This window comes from Xylocopa sonorina, chromosome 11 (genome assembly GCF_050948175.1).
Source record: "Xylocopa sonorina isolate GNS202 chromosome 11, iyXylSono1_principal, whole genome shotgun sequence".
Taxonomy (NCBI): domain Eukaryota; kingdom Metazoa; phylum Arthropoda; class Insecta; order Hymenoptera; family Apidae; genus Xylocopa; species Xylocopa sonorina.
The window spans coordinates 11,531,505-11,546,988 of record NC_135203.1 but is presented as its reverse complement, the minus strand read 5'-3'; the positions used below and the strand labels follow the sequence as shown (position 1 = coordinate 11,546,988).

The following is a 15,484-nucleotide window of genomic DNA, read 5'->3' as shown; positions in this document are numbered from 1 at the left end:
CGCCCCCTGGTTCGCGATTCGACCGCCTTTTGCCCAACTCTCTGCCACGCCGTCTCCTTTTTCGCGACACCACTCGACGAAGAACGTCTACACGTGTACAGGCAGAGGAGAGATCGCTCTCTCTCTCTCTCTCGATGGAAGTCTGTCGAGTTTCGCGTGCTCGTTTTGCCGCCGTTCCCCTCGTTTCCTTTTTCACCGTTCCTTTTTGGCTCCTCTGCTCGATCCACCGGGCCTTTCTCGGCGCGGGAGAGCCACACCGCGTGGACCACCCCGGAACTCGTGCCGATACTTTATAACCCTCCCCCTCTTTCGAGAACAGGTGTTGCGCGATAGCTGGCGATTCGACGCGTCCATCGATTACCATCCGTCGTCCTATCGCGCTGTCGCGCGCGTGGAAATTTGGCTGCGGGTTCTTCGCGAGACTTCCTCGTCCGACGAATCTTCCCGCTTACGTAAACCAGCCAGACGCATCCGCCGCGGAAGAACGAGGAGTAGGAGGAGGGTGTGGTTCAACGTTCGCAGCGTTTTTCGAATCGGTCGTTCGCCGGGGCCGAAATTTGCATTTAAACCACGGGCCGAGGGCAAGAAAATAAAAGGACGCGAGCAGCGAGCGATTTGACGAGCTCAGACGCGTCGGGATAGGAGGATCGTAGTCGACGCGGCAACAGGAAAGAGGAGGAAGAAGAAGAGGGAGGAGAAGAAGAAGAAGAAGAAGAAGCAGAAGACGCAGGAGGAGGAGGAGGAGGTGGAGAAGAAGAAGAAGACGAGAAGAAGAGGGGAAAAAAAAAACAAGGCGACGCGGACCAAAGCGATCGGTCGATGTTCGCCGTGGAACAACCGTGGACCATCCTTTCTCTCGGATCGTATCGAAGTACGGGACCAGCTCGGATCTTCGACGCTGGAGCCCACGCACCAGCGTGGTCTCTCTCTCTCTCTCTCTCTCTCGGCTCTCGACGAGGGGCCATTTCGACTGCGACCCGAAGGACGCCTTCGCAGGATAAACGGAGTCCGCGCGCTCCCGTCGATAATTCATCGATCGTCACTTAATAGATTTCGAGTGTATACCCGCGAAGCTACCGCTCATTAATTATTTATGTCACGGAGAACGTTAAGCTACACGCTATCTTTTTAAGATATCTTACCAAAGGCTCGAATCGATTAGCATTTCGTTCGCGACTCGCTGGCTCCATTTTTCTCCTCGACGTACGTCGGGCGGAACGTTTCTCTGCCCAGCCGCGGAGGGAAGAAAATCGTCCTTGGGGATAGACTACTCGGGGTCGAAGCGCCGCGAGGTTCCTCCGCGTATCCCCAGCAGCGTCGAGCGAAATCGGCTCGCGCGACTCCTCGACGGATCGGTTCGCTTGGCCGTAAGCAACGGCGGGTAACTCGAGTCGAACAGGGACGGCGAGGCTCGTCGAGGCAAGGGCGGCAGAGAAGGAGAGAAATTTCGGTTTTTCATCGCGAGTAAAACCACCTGCCAGCGCGAATCTCCGCATAAATTCTCCTCTCTCCGGCCAATAAATCCTGCGTGGGGGCCCTCTTCGTTGGTTGTAAAACGTCGCGTCGGCGAGCCAGTGTTATATTCGCCATCCACCGGAACTCTCCGCCTCTCTCCTCTCCTCGTGCCCGTCCGAGCCCTTCTTACCGTTCTTTGTAGCGCTTCGAGACACTCCGCAGTGTCCGACGACCTCCTCCGCAACCTTTTTTTTCTCTCTCTCTCTTTCTCGCTTCGCTCGAGAGCGGAAGCAAAAAATTCCGCCTTCCTAGGACGAGCCACTTTCTTCCATTCGACGAAGACTTCCCGGCGAATCGAATCACCGCCGCGATTTAATTAAACCCGGGCCCCTTCGTCGAGCGATCGATTCTCGGCGAGAATCGTCGCTGTGCGCTGCGAAGGGAAAACGACAGTGGATGAAGAAGAAGAAGAAGAAAAGGTAGAAAGCTGAGGTGACGCGAAAAGAAACGGCGTTCACCTTGTTTTTCCACCGGTGGTATTCATTTCAAGGACAGGAGAAACATTTCGATCGGTTGTAAGGGCGATTCCCAGCGCAGATTTTCTGCCGGGCAGCTAGCAAAAGGATGCACTAAATCTTGCCCGGATATCTCGCGAGTATATCAGAGTCAGCGTGGCAGCGGGGTGCCCGATGCAGCCACGCTGCACTCCGGCGAAACAACGCGCCAAGGGATCGAGAGAAACGTGTAGAGAGAAAGAGAGAGAGAGAGAGAGAGAGAGAGAGAGAGAGACGGAGGGTTGCTGCCGTTCGCGGTTGCTGTTTCTAGCCTCCCAACATCTCACCGTCGTTGCATCGAAGCTGCCGTTGTTGCTTCTGCACCGAGCGTTCGATCGACCACCGCCAATCGACCGTTTCTGCGAATCTTTCCCAGCGCGGGACGCACCGTCGACCCTTCGAGGAGAGGATGCACCTGGCCCTAGACGCCTCGCAGCGTTTCGCGGCTCGCCACGCCGCCGACCTCCGATAAATCGATCGTCCTTCGAACCGCCTAGAACGCTCGCGAGGGTTAAAGAACCCTCCAGGCAATTTAACAGCCACGCAACGTCGCTCGCCGCTCTATTCTCTATAGCTACCATCGGCGTCGAATCGATACCAGGACCGGGGTTAGCTGCGCCGAGTTCCAAAGCGACCCTCGACGACTCGAAACCCTGGTAACTCACGGTCAGAAGGCGACCTCGTCGTTGTCTCGCCTCGACGATCGTTCGCTTCGCGAAAGAAATCGCGGAGAACGCGTCGTTTCTGCGCTCGCGTACCGCTCGCGTAGCTTGTCCATAGACGGAGGGTGGCGGAGGAGACCATGAACATGAAGCGCGCATTTATTCGCGCGTGTGTAGCCTTCTTATCCCGAAAGAACGCGCGGCGGGGAACCAGAGTTAATGGGCCTCAGGTTCGCCTGGGTCTGGTTCCATTAAATTCGCACACTCGCCTGGCATCCTCGCCGGTTACTCGCAATTATCATCGACCCGATAAAGACACCACTCCCCTCAGTATCCGTCAAGCGGCAGTCACGTCTTCGAGGCGTCTTCTCGCGGTTCTCCAAAAAAGTTTCGGCGCGGTCTCCACGGTTGTTCGAGATTACGCGAACCGCGGGGGGCTCTGTCGGGTCCGGCTGGCCGACCTTGAAATTCGCCGCTGAGAGAACAGCTCGCGCCAGAAGGAGAGAGTGGTTTGGCCAGAAATTTCAGCTGTCGTCGTTACGCCGCGATCCATCAAGCGGACGAGGATGGACCAAGGAGGATCCAATCGCGAGTCGAGTCTATTAACGCGTCGAGGGCGTCTATGGACGAGTGGGAATAATATTCGACCGCCGCGGAGGTTATCTCGACGCGAGTCGCATAGGGGACGAGCGGAAAAGGGAGCGAAAAGCGAGATCGATCTAATGATCTCGCAGCGAGATGGAACGCGGGCTAAGACCCACTGATACACTGCCACGCAAACGTACATCCGACAGCCTTTTTCCCCCTCGCGTCTGTTTCAGGACGTGGCAGCGTATCCTCCTCTGCCAATCTTTCTCGAGCGCGCGCGCTTTCTCGCTCCTTTTTTCACCCCCGCCTCCTTTCTCCGCTCTTTTTGCGGCCCCGTGTATACTTTATTCCCTTTTAGCATCCCTCCATTTCGCCGGCTCTTTTTAACTTCCCTCGTTTTGTTCCTCGACTCTCTCCGGGACTTTATCCTCCACCTGTTTCAATCTGTCCCATCCCACTTTTCGATCGTCCCGCGCGTACCCAGCGGGCCGAGAATCCTCAAGGATTTTCCTCGCTCCGTCTCTTTCACCGTTCGTCCTTCGTCCTCCATCCGCGATCCTTTTAATCTCTGTCGTTTCATCTCGCGACTCTCGTTCATCTTGCTTCGAGTCCTTTTTTTCACCCCCTGCCTCTCCTCTTTTCATCTCGCTCGCCTTTTTTCTTTCCAGACTCCGAGCATCCCGTCTCGCGGCATTCGCGTTCCGCTCGCGACGCTTCGCCACCCTCCACGCGCCTTTCCTCGCGATCTGCTGGGCGATACCTTCGTCTCGATCTCTGTTCCCCGTCGATTTCACCACCGCGCCGAAACCTACTCGACGCGCAACGTTTCGTCGCGGTGGAGAACGTTCACCCCCTCTCACGGCCTTCCAAAGGGTTACACAAGCAACGGTGATTCCCTTAAATCCGTTTCGAGTACGAGCCATCTGCCTTTCGACCTCTGGCCCCAGAAGGAACGAGCGGAAGGGAAGACGAGGCGAGAAGGCACAATTTCAAAGAGCCCTTTTTAATTAAGCGGCGCAAACGAGCTTTCGACGATAGCAGTACGACTCACCGATAAACCTTTAATGACAGCCGAGTCCCCTCGACCGAGCCCACCCCTACCCGTTCTTAAACTCTTTTCAACGTCGCCACCCTCTTATTAGTTTTCATTAATATCCACTCGTCGGATCGTGTAATTTCGAAGCTGTTCCACCTTTAACAATTCCGTCGAATCTCTGAGAAATTCGTTTTCTCGCTCCCACGGGAGCAGAACAGGAGAGCGCGGATCTGGGACGAGGGGGTGGTAATATTTTCGCGTCGACGTAAAAGAAGATGGAATCGCGTAGCCTGGCGCATCGAGAATCTTTCGAGACAGCTTTCTCGTCGAAAGCGAAGACGTACAGCTCTCTGGCAGCCGATCGATCGGCACTGTAGAGGCTGCCACGCGTCGATCCATTTATTTTCGGCACGTATTTGCCTACGTAGGTGTATGCGCGGCAACGGGAAATCCTCGTGCAAGCATCCGCAGTGCAGATCTCCGATCGCACGTGCACCAACTCGGACACGAACCGCGCTTACCAACGCGTACTCGACCGCGAATTAACTCGTCGGACACGTACGATTTTAATGCGGCGTAAACCACTCGCGTCCTTGAAACCGTGCACGATGGCAGCCGATAAACAGCCGTCCGCGAGGGTGTCCGCGAGGGAGTTCGCGTCGCTGATAAACCGATCGATCGTCTCCTGCTTTCTCGCGGCTGTTCATCGATTTATTTATTTTTGGCACGTGCCCACCGGAAGCAGAGAGCATCGACTCTGAATCCGCCGCAGTGCGGACCGCTCGTAGCGTCGTTCCGCTAGCAGCTCGAGCTTTAATGGAACAACGCGAGCGTAACATCGGATATAACGAACCGATATCGCGGCCAGCTCGATCCTCCTGACCGCGACGCGTATCCACGCGAATCCTCTTTACCAGCTAACTCTGCACCCCCCTGGCCACCCGTGTCGTTCGATATCAACGTCCACCCCCCTGGCGTTGCTACCGCTCAGCTTCGAGTTTTGACGTCTAGTTTACCGCCACGGTTTTTCTTCCATTCCCATGCAGCGTATTCAATCGACGCGATCGACGTCGATTCGAAGTTAAACGGTTCTCGTCGGTTGTCGATGGATTTTCGCGACTTCTCGACCAGTCGCGACGCGGAGAGGAAGTCGCGAGGATAACGAGTGGCACCTCGAGACGGCTGAATCGAACAACGCGTGTAACGAGTACGCGTACAGTTAAGCCTCTCTGCGCGAGGGACATCCGGATTACACGACTTCGCGGTTAATAACTGTCGTTGTTTGTCCCATAAACGGGCGAAGACACGGCGGAGCTGTTTAATAGAGGAAGCTGAGCTCGATCCGGACTATCTTCATCTAAGTACGTCTACTCGTCGACTCTGTAACCTGTTATTCGCGCGAAACGCTCGACAGCTTCTCGCTGGGATAAATGGACGCGTTTGTAAATTTCGTCGAGCCTCTTTCGAACCGCGCGGGAAATTAGAAGCTCCAGTTGCTCGACGAATCGATCGCGGTTTCCGTGGAAGATGCTCGATGGAAACGCGCGTAACGGAGTATCCTGGTACCCTCTCTCTCTCTCTAATTAACGCTCGTGGCACGTCGAGCACGATACTCGCGCGTCGATCGAATTCGCAGACGTCATACTCGACGTGGTCTCGAAAGCGAAATCGGTAATTGGCGTTTCAGGGTACGCGCGCCCCTTCCGCGGTCGTCCCTGTTCCGGTCCAGGCTATCGATCCCACGCAGGGTAACAGAGAGAGAGAGAGACAGAGAGACGAAACGATGGCTGATGGGTAGCGTTATTAGCTCCTCGCGAAGTTGAGATAGCCGCGTCAATTCGACGACGCTGCGTCGGCTCTCGAGCAAGGACGAGGGTGCTCGCGAATCGACGGACCGCGAAGGGTTCCTCTCGAAAGGGCACGAGAGCCAGCGACGAAAAACGATGCTATCCGATCGGTGAACGCGATCCGTCCGGAGGATTTGTCCGAGTTCGACAGGGACGCGACCGCAAATAAAAGAGCGCAGGGAGGGAAAGAAGGGGTTGCTCGAAGCGGCGAACGATCCTTTCTGCAGCGGGACCACCACCTTGGCGCCCTTTCTTATCCACCTCAGCATCGATAAAGATCCAAAGAAGCAGCGAGTGGGCAATGAAAAAAATCGTCTCGCCTGGACTAGAGAGCGGCGGCTCGTTGTCCCATCGGAGCCATCGCGTGTCCCGGCTCGTTTTAGCTCGTTAGAGCGGAAAGGATCGACGCTGACAGACCCTCGGAATCCGAGAGGATGGTTTCTGTCGGAGGAGATTCGAGTTGGCGCGGTTTTCCGCCACAGGAGCGTCGAGGGATCTCCCAACGGTGGTCTCGACGTTCCTCTCGCGACTCAGGACAAACTAGAGCCAGTCTCTCTGCACGCGGCGAGGATACGCTCGCGCGTCGCGTCCTCTTCCGGCGCGGCTATACTCGAGCGAGCCGCATAGTCGAGCCGTGGAGTTTCAATTAGATCTGGTCGTAATAATGCTCGATCCTGGGCAGCCATGGCCGCCGCGGACGATGGTTGATGACCCCCCTGGACCCCAGAGGAGATATCCACCCCGAAGGGTTCAACCTCTTTTCTTCCACCTTCGTGATACCGAGTTGTTAGTCACGGCGTTTCCGGGTTGCAGAACGAGATTCTTTCTACCGATCACGACGTGTCACGCCACGCTCGCCCTGGGTGTCTCCGTCTTCCTTAGCTCCTCCGTCTCATTCTTCTATCGCCATAAACGACCGCCAGTGTGCTCGACCGTCGCCTCGGGTCGATCCGACAGCCGATGCACGAGAAACCGACAGAGTAATCGCCACGATTCTTCGACCGCGTAACTCCGCATCGCGTAATCCTTTGGGATCCTCGACTCGAAGGCTATGTCGAAGGAAGCTTGACACGGATCTCCAAGAGTCGCAGAATTCAGCTGGGCTTCGAGCAGCTTCATATTCTCGCGGGGATGGGGCCAGAGCTTTCAATATTCGAATACGCGAATCGAAGGATCTTCCGCGTAATCGCGGCGAACCCTTGCCAGAAACGAATCGTCCTCCAGTTGACTTCTTGCGCCTTCCGTGGCACCTCGTATCTGGGTCATTGGAACAGATTCAACGATCGAAAAGGAATTCGTTGCTCCAGACGAATGCATCGATCTCGAAGTGTCGCGTGGAAGGACAGCTGGCAACGCGAGATTAATTTCAACCTCGACTTCCGTTCGATCCGTTCTCCCGTGGAGCAGGTAACTCGCGTGTATCTCGAGGAGATCGTGGATCGCTGGTACGTACGCGTGGTGTTCTCCGTCTGAAAGATACTTTTACGTGGAGAGCTGGCTCGCTATCGTGCCGGTCGATGGCTGGCGTCGTGACCGGGGGAACACCTAATCTTGGCGAAACCTTAGGGTCCCGAGTATTAAGATCGAGAGTTGCCCGCGAGAAGATAAGTGGGCTTTTGTTCCTCCACGGAGGAACGGCTCGCCGTTCGGTTCCTGGCCCCCGTTTCTCGTACGGTTGTGCGAAACGCCGCCCGTAAAAAGGATCCCACGGTCAAACGGACAATCCTCTGGTTCTCCCCGATTCACGAAGACTCTAGCGATCTCTCTCGCTCCGGTCGATCGTTCGACGAAAATCCAGCGTGGAAAACGAGAGGCTAGAGGTGAATTTCTCTGGGTATTTAATTACCCAGTAGATTCGGGAGCAACATCCGCCGGTTGTCGTGGAATTTTCAACCAGAGAGGCCTCTTCTCCTCTCCCTCTCTCTCTCTCTGTTTCTCTTTAGGTGGCTTGTCCCATTGTTCGTGAATAATGGCACCGTTGTACACGCGTGTCGTGCCGATTATGTCACGTAGCGGGACGCGTGGAATGCATACAAAGAAAAACGCAGCCCAGAGGCCCGTGTGTGCCCCGGGAGCTACAGCAGAGCGCTCGTAAGCGCCGCGATCTAGCGTATTCTCGCCGCGCGGCGCGCAACGAAACCGCGGAGCCAAACGTGAGAAAGAGGAAGTCGACGATCCCTGCGGGGCTCGATGGAACGCCGCGCGGCCCTGCAACCGCCGACCAACGCGATCTTTTAAACGCGCGCCGAAAGCAGATGAGGCGGCGTTCTTACGGAGGCCGATTCCGCTCCGACACGCGAGGCGTTATTCTCTACTCGAGGCGTGAACAATCGCTGGCCAACACCACCGATGGCTGACTGCCTGTACGACCAAAGAGATCAGCCGTTGGATAAGCCAGCGTAGCCGATGCCAAGGAAATTCGTTGGGAATACCGCCGTTTCATTCGGACGATCCACAGGCGATTCGAAACGAAAGTAAACGCGAATTGGTCTCCGATGGTGAATGAAAATCCAGGTTGAAATCGTGAGGAACCGTCTGGTACGCGCAGTGGCCACGATTCGATCACTCTCGCGGTTTTTACTCACCCTGACGCGTTATCTAAGCGACTCGTTCGCAATCTCTTCGAAATTGCGAGCCTTCTTCTGGTTGTATAACCACGCGAATCGACGCAACGTCGAAACGAGCCTTTGCTTTACCTCGCTCCTCAGCGTGGGCGTAACGATTAACACGTAGGACCGTGGGATGATTAATGGAACGCGTCGTCATCCCCTACGCGTGTACATGCAACGAAAGAGGCGGTGGAATTAGATCGAGGCGATTTTCTCGTCCGTATCGATCATTTCTCTGAAATTCTCGTAGCTGGGGGATTTTTCGAACGATCTCGAGGACTTCGCAACGATCGCGGTCCCTTTCTATTCGACCACGGCCGCGCGTGAACGCACTCGATTGCATTTTCCTGCAACCTTCTGGGAATCTCGCGTCTGCTCGTGTGTCTCGAGGAGCGGTGTGTGAGAACCCGGCGGCGGATCGAAAGGTTTCGTCACGGTCGAGCGGTTAATTAGAATTTCTCGAAAAACCTCTATCGATCACACGCGCCCCGTCATCCCTCGCCAACGATTCATTAGCGCGCAGTTAGCGTCCGCTTAATCACCTCGTTTCAGGAGATCACCAGTCGTCTGCCTTCGATCCTACCACGAGTTACCAGTTAATGGTTACACGCTAGTTATTTTCGGCGACGTGAATCCCCGGCTACGATTTTATCGCTGCACGCGACGAACGCGATAAAATCGGAGCTCGATAAACCTCCACGCGTACACTCGCTCCATTCGCTTGCCTAATTCATCCAAGAAACGAGCACGAGCGTCTCGCGTTCGATAATACGCTTTAACGAAGCTTCAGTCGCGACGATCGTCGCGTTTCGACCGCTGAAGCTGCCAGTTCCCTTCTCCACGGAACGATCGAAACGATCGAGGGGGTTACGCGAGCGCACGCGCCACCGTTCTTGGAGCTTTCGAGGTGCATCCAGGTGTGGAGCAGTCTGTAGGTCAGTTACACTGTTACTGTTACCGTCCCAGGCTATTACCGGTTATCGCGCGCCACGCCAACGGTACGCGGCTACGTTCGTTCGCGATGGAATTCTCGTTTCAGCGCGAACTGCGACCGGCTCGATCTCGAGACGACTTTCAACCGCGAAAAATCTTCCGCAAACTTTCCTGTCTCCCTCTTCGCCTCCTCCCCTCGCGCTCGAGACTGACTTCTCGACGCGAACAACCCCGGCGAGACCATCCACGCCGCGAGAAATTCTTAATTAATCGCCGCATATGGCGGCTAATTAAATGCGACACACGCGGCGACGCCGCCGCCGGACATGCCTCCCGCGTCGTACTTTTTCTCTCCCTCTCCACTCTTATTATTCCGTTTCTCGCGTCTCCTCGCGTTCCTTTTGCGCGTCCGCTCGCTCGACGCGGACTCGGATGGCGCCTCGCGGTTAACGCCTGTTCGTCGTTCGATATTTCGACGCGAACTCATTCGAACCTTCTATACTTTGATCATCTCGATCGATGGACCGTGCGAATTGGTATCTCGATCGCGTAGACTGGTCCAAAATCGCCAGGTTCCCCCTCGTTCTCTCGTATTTTTTTCAGGGTCCTGGATCGTTTATCCGTAATGAACGACGCGAACCTCTCGCAGCGATAATTCCAGCCATCGAGGCGTCATTATGACTAATAAGCCAGGCGGGGCGAGGCTCTTTGATCCGCGGCGCTAGGATTAGAGATCGCCAGGCTGAAGCTGGCCACCTCTGGATCGAGAAGAACACTGGGCCAATGTGTATCAGCCACACCCATCGCTCTCGAACGCTACCTTTTCATCCCGCCTAGGCGGCTCGATCGTCATTGATTTCGCCACCTCTCGAGGGCTAGAAAAAACCCGTCGATCGAGAAGCATTTCCGAGTTTCCGCGTGATAATTCTCGTCTCGCGACTCGTCTCTCAGACGGTATCCCAGCTACATCGGCACGCAAACCTGACGAGCCTCGACAGCCTCGTATTCCTCGCGGCTCTAACGGCTGCCGATTCCAGTCGTACACAGGAACCCCGTCCCTGTCACGGCCCTCGACGCGTCCTCCTCCTCCTCCTCTTCCTCGTAGCCACGGTTCATCTGTGCACCAGCGTGCGTTCACCTTTTAATCCGCGCCAGGGAAAGTTCTCGTCGACGAGCGTCGAAGTGCACCCTCTCGTTGTCGTTCGAAAGTTATCGTCAACGATCTCGAAGCGAAATTTTTACTAGTTTGAATCGATAGTTGCAGTTTCTGTGCACGGTGTAATGGAGAGTTTTGGCCTCGATTTTGGGGCGCGTACGCCCCTCGAGTATCGTCGAACGAGCCACGTCCGGTGTTGGACCGCGCGATTACAAAGGACCGGTTTTCTGCGCGGAGAGGCACGGTGCCGCTAGTTCAACGCGCGCACGTTCCATCGTTTCAACGTAATCGACGACGAGTTACGAGAGACCTCCCTTCTCGGTCGCGCGGAATAAATCGGTCGGGCGTACGCTCGCGGAAATGAATCGCGAGGACTACGACACCTCGTTCACCTTGTCGCGTAACGTGCCGCGTAACGAGTCGCGATCTACCCGCTCGCGAGAAAGTTGAGCAACCGACGGAAAGCGAGTAAAATCGCGGGGTGGTGTATCGTGTCGTAGCCCCTCTCGCGACACGAGAGAGTACGCGAGCGTTGCAAAAGGAATCCTTTCACGGTCGAGTGTGTGCACGCGAGTGTGCGCGAACGCGCCAAGAAGGCTACGGGAATTTCTAATGCTCGCCCGTGGTCAGAATTACCCGCGCCGCGTTAATAAACCGCCGCCAGAGCCGCGTATCGCGTGTCGCGAAATTCCACCGGGCTGAGTCACGCGAGAACGGGCCGCCGCTGGCCGATCTATCGATCGATCGATCCCGCTTTCCGTCTCGGCGATTCTCTCACTCGAGCCACGATTAGAGAACCCGTATTCGCGCGTGCGAGTTACGTTCACGGAGTTTCGCGCGAGTTTCGAAGCGGAACTGTTCAAGTTCGCGCGAACAGTACGTGCGAGGGTAAGATCGGTAAGAGGACGCAGGCTCTCGATCGACTACAAGCCTCGAACCGGCGCTCGATTAGAATCGCGTCGATGCTCGATCGTTATCGATCGCTCGCGATCGAAGGCCACGGATCCGTCGATCACGGTCCCAGTCGATCTAAATCGAATTTAAATCCAACGAGATCGTATTCGCGAGGCGTTTCGATGAATTTCGATTTCCACGTTTCAAAGGTGCGCGCAATTGCGATCGAAAGGAGAGATCGAGGCGGATACGAGCTGTTTCCACGCAGAAGGGAAAACGATCGTTGTACCGATTACACGGAGGGGCCCGTGACACGCCGTGTGACCATTCGAATTAGCACGATGGACGCGTGTTCGCGCGCGTGCCTCGAATGCTGTCGTGGCATCGAGCGCGGTTACTGTTCGCGCGAGTCATCGAGCCACGCTTGGGAAACGAGGGAGGATCGAACGATCGAGCCGCCACGCGGGGGTTTCCCAGCCGCGGCTGCATTTTCGATCGACGCGCGTTCGAACTGCCAGGACTCTCGAGAAGTTCGATCGATTCGGCGTAGACGCGAGGTAGAAGAGGGCAAGGTCAGGACGCGTCGAGCGATGCTCTTATTAATCTCGAGGCTCGACGGGCCGCGGGCTTTAGGGCGCGACGAGACGAACGGGAACGAGCATGGGCGGACGAGGAAAGTGGGCCAGGCTGTGACACGCCTCGCGCACAATGCGCGATCGTACAATGCAAACGAGCTTGGGTCCGCTCCTTTTCTTCTCTCGTGCCAAAAAAACTACCTCCAACTACAGAATCCATCCCATTTCACAGTACAACGGACTTTAAACTCGCGCTTTGATCGTTCGACAATTAATTTGTTCCTCGATCATCAGCAGAAGGTCGATACTCGCGATGAAGAGCGCGACACCCGCGCAGCGACGTCCTCCATGTCTTATCGAGAATCTCGACGAGAGACTGCTCTCGTTCGCTGGTTAATTTCCTCGTCGATCTCGAACGAGTCGACGCGTTTTTCGAGGTTGCGCGTCCACTCGACGGTGTCTCGGCACAAAGGCAGGAAGCGGCGTTTCGCGAGCAAGTCGGAACGGTTAAGCGGATGGTAACTGTACCGTGCGTACGAACGCCACGCGGTACACCAGCGGGCTTTGCTCGCGTTCGCGTGGACGAGCCCTGGCAGCCGTCTTGACAGGAGGCCCTCCTTCTATCCACCGGATCTACCGTTCGAGAGGCAAATATGCCGATTTTTCATCGAGCTTTTAATTAGACGACGAGTGCCACGGCGAGATCAGAGGCCTGGCCTCTGTTCTACGGCATCTGGAGAAGTGGTAACGGTAAATCGCGAGCTACGAACAAAACGAGCGATTCGATCGCGATCTCCTGCCGCGGCGGCGATCTACGTGCCCCGCGCTCGAGCAAGGGACAATTATTCTCGTCTCGAGCCGCTGGATAAGCGGGGTAATTTGTAATCCTCGAAAAACGAAACGCGAGTTACGAAGGTCCGTTATTCGATCGATGGTTCGCGAGCGAGCGTCGCGTGGCCCAGTTTCCAGCGGTGGAAAATTCTCGCGATACCGTCGACGTCGCGACGAATAACGAAACGATGGGCGTGGGCGCCTCCGCGAGGTGCGTAGACCGCGCGCACGCAACCGCGTGCGAACGCGAAATCGATCGCTGGGACGCTCGAGCGGTACCAGTTCGATCGACCGTGAAAAACGAGCGACGAGCGCAGTGGTTCGATCGAGGAAAATGTAATTCGGCGCTGGTACGAGTATAGGGGAAGGAAATAACGTGGGGATAAAGAACGATGAGGAGGTTAACGGGGAACGTTCACTCTGGGAGATGATTCGTTTTAACGTTGCACCCGGGTCGCTAGGCAACGGCATGCTTTTAGCGGTTTCGCTCGCGAGGCTGGCTTTTGTCTCGAGATCAAAAGATCCTCGACTCTTCTGCTAACTAGCAGCTTTCGAACTGTCGCGCTGACGCGAGATTCGACTGTCGACGGATCGGTGTACCTGGAGAACTCGACGAAACCTTTCTTCGTCGTTCGAGACTGTTGAAGAAGGTCCTCACTGAGGATCTGCCCATAAAACAGTTCCCCGTGGCAATGTAAATAATTGATTGGCAGCGAAGAGAACGAGGGATGGCATTACTCACCATAATCGGAGCGCGATCTCGCCGACCAGATATGGACGAAGATCGTGTGGCCAGTCCAGCATCTGCAACGAGAACCAGTCATACTCTCAGTCGCTAATTCACCGTTACCCTCCTCTCTTTGTCGTCTGTAAGCAAGAGCAAATCGCTCGACGAGTCAGCCGCGTATCTCGCGCTATCGAGTAAACGGCCAGGCGACTGGTCGTACCGGAAATAAACGATCGTCGCCCGATCCGTCGAGCCTGTTTCCCACTGTAATCCGTTCACGGATCGACGGTAAGCTGATCAGCGAACGCGCGACTCGTCGCTCGCGAACAACCCCGCAACTCCTCGACAACGAAACGGCCACGGCGGTTTGCCGATAGTTTGCACGGCGCACCTTGCTCGAGTGCGAAGTTGAACCGTGACCAGTGTCAAATATAAAGTTATCTCAGAGAGAAGTTGCAACACGTTCGCCAACTGTCCTGACCGATCGATCGGAGGCCATAAAAATGATAACAGCCCAGCCAAACATCGACCGTCTTGTCCCCAAGTTTTTCACCCCCGTCTGGCGTGTTACCATGGGGACATTTTCAGGAGGGTACGACGCTCGGATTACCCATGGATAAGTTATTTCCTCCCCTCGCGGTGTCATCAACGAAGGCATTCGAGTTTCATTAAACCAGCGATCCGCTCGTATCCAGGCCTTGGGGAGCTCGAGCCTGTACACGTGGACCAGGGGCTGTTTATTATTTGCGACGGAAGCGCGTGCGAGTTGATTTAGGACGCGGCTGTGTTCTAACGCGAACGCATCGTAGAAAATACAACGGACGATAGAATAGACGACGGAGGAAAGGAAAATCGTGAATGTGGTTCGCTCGATGAGTCTACGCGTCGAGTATCGAGCGATATCCTGAAAAGGATCATCCTGCGCGGGACGATAGACGTCTGCAATGACAGCCGCGATAAAGAATTCCATTTCCTCGGGAGCCTTTAGAGAGCAGAGGAGTATCTGTTCAACCGCTACCAATTCGATTCCCAGCGTCGCCCTCCCTTTATTGTTATCCCAAGTCGACGACGACGCGAGCGTTCTCCAGATCCGGTTGCCGCGTGATTTGCTCCTCGCGCGTCGCGACTGCCTCCACGGCTCTCGTTCTCAAACGAGGGCTATCAAACAACGACGATAAAGAGGAACGCGGATAAGATAAAGAGGCGAGCAAACACCGTCGAGATATTAATTCACCGCGGGTGAAATGCGATTTCGAACGTGGCAACGTCCACCGCGATCGTAAACCACGGCGGCTGCGATTAGATTCGAGTGCACCGCGCGCTCGAATGGCATAGACGGCTCGTTTATCCAATGGCCCGCCAGCCAGGGTGAGACCCCGTAAAAGACCCTGAGGAAGGAACAGTCTCACGCGACTATCAATTAGCCCCGTGAACATCGAGAAAAAGGAGCCGGCTGTGTAATTCGACGTTCGCCAAACGAGAACCACGCGCGTTCGCTTTCAATATCGTAGCTCTTGGGCTGGGAGCGAGGCGAGCTAGCGTGAGCGCCGATAGCCACGGACCACCCCGACCGCGGCTCCTTCCAGGAACAACGATTCGTGCAGGAAATCGGCCGCG

At 55.7% G+C, this 15,484-nt stretch overlaps 1 protein-coding gene across 7 annotated transcripts in view; it reads right to left on the bottom strand.

The window, feature by feature from the left end:
- Positions 1 to 15,484, bottom strand: part of Prosap (SH3 and multiple ankyrin repeat domains prosap) — an 86,428-nt gene that overhangs the window by 43,423 nt on the left and 27,521 nt on the right. For all 7 annotated transcript variants that reach the window (XM_076905124.1, XM_076905129.1, XM_076905130.1 and 4 more), the window contains exon 2: positions 13,883 to 13,944. The gene's annotated coding sequence lies outside the window, so the exon portion shown is untranslated. The remainder of the gene's footprint in view (positions 1 to 13,882; positions 13,945 to 15,484) is intronic.